Source organism: Nanorana parkeri, unplaced genomic scaffold (assembly GCF_000935625.1).
Source record: "Nanorana parkeri isolate BGI_ZX_2015 unplaced genomic scaffold, ASM93562v1 scaffold1920, whole genome shotgun sequence".
In the NCBI taxonomy this organism is placed as follows: domain Eukaryota; kingdom Metazoa; phylum Chordata; class Amphibia; order Anura; family Dicroglossidae; genus Nanorana; species Nanorana parkeri.
Window position 1 is genome coordinate 146207 of NW_017308188.1, and position 5020 is coordinate 151226.

At 44.7% G+C, this 5020-nt stretch overlaps 1 long non-coding RNA gene across 1 annotated transcript in view; it reads right to left on the reverse strand.

Annotated features, from left to right (window-relative positions):
• Positions 1-5020, reverse strand: part of LOC108800113 — a 24002-nt gene that overhangs the window by 8371 nt on the left and 10611 nt on the right. The window contains exon 2 of the long non-coding RNA XR_001942073.1: positions 3460-3556. This is a non-coding gene — a long non-coding RNA (uncharacterized LOC108800113). The remainder of the gene's footprint in view (positions 1-3459; positions 3557-5020) is intronic.

Below are 5020 nucleotides of genomic sequence, written 5' to 3' on the forward strand. Positions count from 1 at the left end.
TGCGGGGGTGGGGGGCCGGGGGGGGGGGGGGGGGAATCCCTGAAGGGAGCGGTGACTGACAGTCACCGCTCTCTGCAGGGAGATGATCAGAAAGTGAGCAAGCGACAGTATGTGATCTCCCTCAGATCAAAGTACACAGACTCACCATGCCAGTCCCGAGCCAGCATGGGGGACAGCGGAGCCCAGGATAGCCAGCAGAAACAGCAGTAGAGGGGCGGGCGCACACTCCAACACACCTTACAAGCGATCAGGCAGCTTTATAGCCAGATGAATGCTTGTATGCAAAGGGGAAATTGGTACAGCCATTTTATTTTGTTTTAATCAAATATTGTCTAACATCATGCATTTACCTTTTGTCATGCCCATCCGAGAATGCTACTTCAAATGTATTTACAAGGAAATTGGTTCCTGTGTACCACAGCTGTCCTTTTAGAACAATCGTAAACAACATGTGTGAATGGTCATCTCTCACTCCTGCAGATGCCATCAGAAATAAGATTTACACTTAACCACTTCCGGGCCGGCCGTAGTTAAAAAACGGCTGGCCCAGAGCTCTCTAGATCTGAGCGGGCGTCTTTAGACGTCCGCTCAGACACGCCCCCTCGCGCGCGAGCGGGAAACGGCCGAAATTTTAAAACAGGCAGCGATGCCTGTTACCATACAAGCGATCCGCCGGCTGTAGAGCCGGCGGATCGCGTGTATGGGGTACCGATCGGTTTCCGCGCCAATGTCCCGCTGATCCCGGGCTGTGCCGTGGTGATCCGAATCTACGAATTTCCGAATATTCGTCCGAATTTCGATTCGGAACGAAACGAATCGCACACGTCTAATGAACATACATACATTCATGGGGGGGAAAAGGGAGTCCAAATGTTATTAATTAAACCCCATATGTGCGTTACGTGAGTACTTGTGTTTATTCCTGTGTCTCTTAGATTGAATTCCTTATACTAAATTTCTCCATAATTTTTTTTAACCCCACCACCCATAATATATGGGTGTAGTCCCTATTTCTATGTGTACCCCTTAAAATATACATATCAACCTGTGGGTAGCTAAGTGTGATTCCCGCTCCTATAATATCTAAAGGAGCTGGTGTCCTGGGAGTCCCCAATTTAGTGTTATATTATAGAGCGGCCAGGTTAGCTCAACTCTCATACATATACTTTCCAGACTACCAGCCTGACTGGTTGGCCTTGGAGTCGGCATCTGGATCCCCGGTGGACGTACTTATGTGGATGACTCCTAGACGTAGCCCGGTGGAACTCGCGCCGACTCTATCCTCCTCCTTGGCATGGGACCATCTCCGAAGGAATTATAATTTAGCCCTTATCCACACTCCTTTGGCGCCAATACTCTGCAATCCTAACTTCCCACTGGGAGCTCATCCACGGGCGTTTCAGTGGTGGATCGATAAAGGTCTTTATCGCATTGGACAATTTTTTAAAGCCTGTCAACTTATTACGTTAACTTATTGTCTGAATACCTTACATATGGCACCTACTGAAACATTCCATCATAAACAACTTCACCATTTTTTGAATTATTTAAGTCTCCCTGCTGTGACCTCTCCTTTTGCCATTTCCTATGAACGATGGTGTTTGCAATTACCTACTCCACATGGAGGGATATCTCTCCTCTATTCTCTTTTTTTGAATTCCTCCTCGAAGTTCGCTTATATGATCTCTTGGGAAAGGGAATTGCAGACTGAGTTGCCGTTGGACCTGTGGCACGCCTGCTCCTCCAGGTTGTCCAGGGGACTGCTTAAAGGAGAACTATGGGGTTAAGGCTTTTCCCCATAGTTCTCCTCAGGGTAACGGGAGGACTCAAACTAGCGTCCTTCCGTAACCCTAAGCTCAGTATACCGCGAGCTACAGTCAGCGCTGGCGGATCGGAGCGGGGAGGGGGGAATCTAGCCCCTCCCGTCATGGCAGAGAGCTGTGACAGGATCGAGACGTGAGCGAACGCCGGTATGTGTTCGCTCACCTCCCGATCTACTGAGCCGACCTGTGACAGTCTCATTGTCACAGGTCGACTAGAACTATGAGGTGAGTGAAAAGCACTAACCTCATAGTTCTCCTTTAATGTAACTCTGATCGAGGCTAATTATAAAGTTCTTTCACGCTGGTATATGGTACCATCCAGATTAGCTGCTATCTACCCATGCCAATCGCCTCTGTGCTTCCGGGGCTGCAGACTCAATGGGACCATGTTACATACAGGGTGGGAATATCCATGTCTACGTCCTTACTGGAATAGACTTTTTGCCTTAATCTACAGAGTACTCCAAATCTGGCCTACTTGTGATTCACAATATTTCCTGTTGGGTTGTGCAGTCCCGGAAGTATCCAAGTCCGAAGACAAATTGCTATCATTCTTTTTTCTAGCTGCAAAAATTTATCTGGCGAAGGCCTGGAAAACTAAGACAGTTTCATTTAGGCAAGTAGTCTCCAAACTGTCGTGGATTATGGTTCACAAAAAGATGAATAGCATCCTCAGGGATACTCACAACACTTTTGAGAAGGTTTGGGACCCCTGAATGGGATATCTTAATGTTCCTGTGAATCTCTAATCCAATGTTTTTAATGCAATGCCGGCATACCTTGTCCTAGTCTTGGTTGCCTCTCCTCTCCTCAACCTTTCACCACCCCCTTTTCTTTTATCCTTCGCTACTACTATCCTTTTCAGTTCCATCTTTATTGTTCGTTCCTGTCTATGTCTTTCTCTGGGCATCTGAAGTGCATACGGACGTCATATGGGTTAACACTTTCATTGTGTTTAACCTCTCTTAGCTCTGTAAATCATGCGTTAAGCCTGTGGTGGTGATGCTTCAATTGAGTTGACAGTGTATCCATGTGTGTCATATGAGATGCCTTGTGTGTTGTATTTTTACTTGTGTTGATAAAATATAATAAAAAACTTGTGAAAGTTAAAATGGCAGAGGAACAGCAGCTGTTGTAAGCTAATTTTAAAGAAATGCTTATCTATCAGGTCTCTATCCGGTTTCTGATGCTGGAACCACCAGCTTTAAAATTAATTTGTTCACTTTGAGCTTTACCATTCTGCTTGGTTTCATTATAGTCACACTCATATGATATAATATTAATCAGCAGACTTTATTGATTATATTTTGTGGTAAATATATCAGGGTGCACAAATTATGTAAATGTTGCATACATTCTTTTTTTCCTCATTTCTTTTTTTTTTTACTACTTACAATTAAAAACCAAGGGAATACAAATATATATAGTATGTATCCAAATTTGCTCTCAAATAAAGCTCTATCTGTCCAAAAAAATGTATTGGGGTGGGCTACAAATGGTAAAAGGTGTAATGTGCAGAACGGAGACATCCTAAAAATGAAAAAAAATGCTCTGAAACTCACTGGGAGTTAGGGGGAGAAAAGGCCCGGGACTCAAGTAGTTAAAGACTGAAATTTCACAGTAAATAAGTACTTACTTAAAAATGTCAAGGAGAATGATAACCATGTCTGCAGGAAACTCCACATCCATTGACAGGTTTTTAACATCTGAAGGTGAGCCACACATAAGAAGCACTGGAAGATAAAAGTATTAATGTTTATTTACAAAATACCTATCATTTTACAAGATATAAAACTTCAATAAAGTGATTCCATGTTTTATGACATGATGAATAGGGCAAGATAAAATAACTAGTCATGCTCTGCAAAATTTGTGAAGTGATCAGTATCATTGCTAGCATGCTAAATTAATGGTAACATGATGGTAACAAACAGTAATTAGTTTTTGAAGGCTGGAGCTCCAGGGTTGTCTTCCTTTTCTTTCACTTCTTGTTAATGCACCCAGAACAAGCATGCATAGTGCAGGTTCCAATTTCACTGGTTGCATAGTAATTTTAGGCAAATTATTCACTAGACAGTGAAGCCCCAATTCTTGCATCTTTAAAAACAAATCTGCAACAGCAGGATATTTCTATCCTAAAAGTGTTTGGCTGTCATTAGCAGATGTCTCCCAAAGAAAAACCGGCAGACAGGAAGACATTTTGTTGTTCTCAAAAATTGCCTGAACCTGTCATTTTGTACCATGTAAATTAGCTGACAGACTGAAGCAGCACAGCCCCAAGATGGAAAATCTCTGTGAGATAATACATTTCAACTGTTGGACACACTCTTGGGCCTTGTATAGTGTCTGAAAGAGCTGTATGGTTAACACAAAGTGTCTAAACATAATGACATATTTTGGGGCAAGCAGCACAGTTCACAAATGAAAAATAAAAACACTGACAGGTATTTTACAGATATTTAAACCCAGGAACAAACATTCAGTACATTGCAATTTACCAATCCTTATTTGTGGTGGCCAAATTGTATTTTTTTAGATTAATTACCATTGGTGTGTGCATGGAGCAGTGGCGGATCCGGGGGGGGCAACGGGGCAATTTCCCTCTGTGTCACAGACGTTACTGCGGTTCATTGTAAAAAAACATTGTACAATGAACTGCAGTAAAGTCCGTGGCACGGAGGGACAGCTGTATGTACCGGCGGCTGTGCGGGGATCTTTTGAATGAAGCAGGTAATTGGCAGCTGCAGCTGCCTGTCATTGTCAATGACTGATAGCCAGGCGGAGGCGGAGCCGATACACGTCTCTGCAGGAACCCTCTCCTGTGACCCCCTCCACTGGTCGCCAAGGACGCAGATGAAGAGGTGCTGCAGCCTGCATATGTTAGGCAGGGACGGCCTTAGGCCTTTAGGCGCCCTGTGCGAGAAAGCTTTACAGCGCCCCTCAGTGACCACACCCCTCAGTGGCCATGTTGCCATGGCGCCCTGTGCGGCCGCACTGCTCGCACACCCCTAAGGCCGGCCCTGATGTTAGGTAAGGTTGGGGTAGTCTGTGGGTAATAACTGGCTTGGGGGGAAAGGGGGAATTTGGGGACAAGCTGGGCTGGTGGTATTCAGCATTGCTGTATAATGATTATACAGCAATGCTGAATGCCACCAGCCAGGGGCGGACTGACCATCAGGGGACCCGTCACCCCGCCC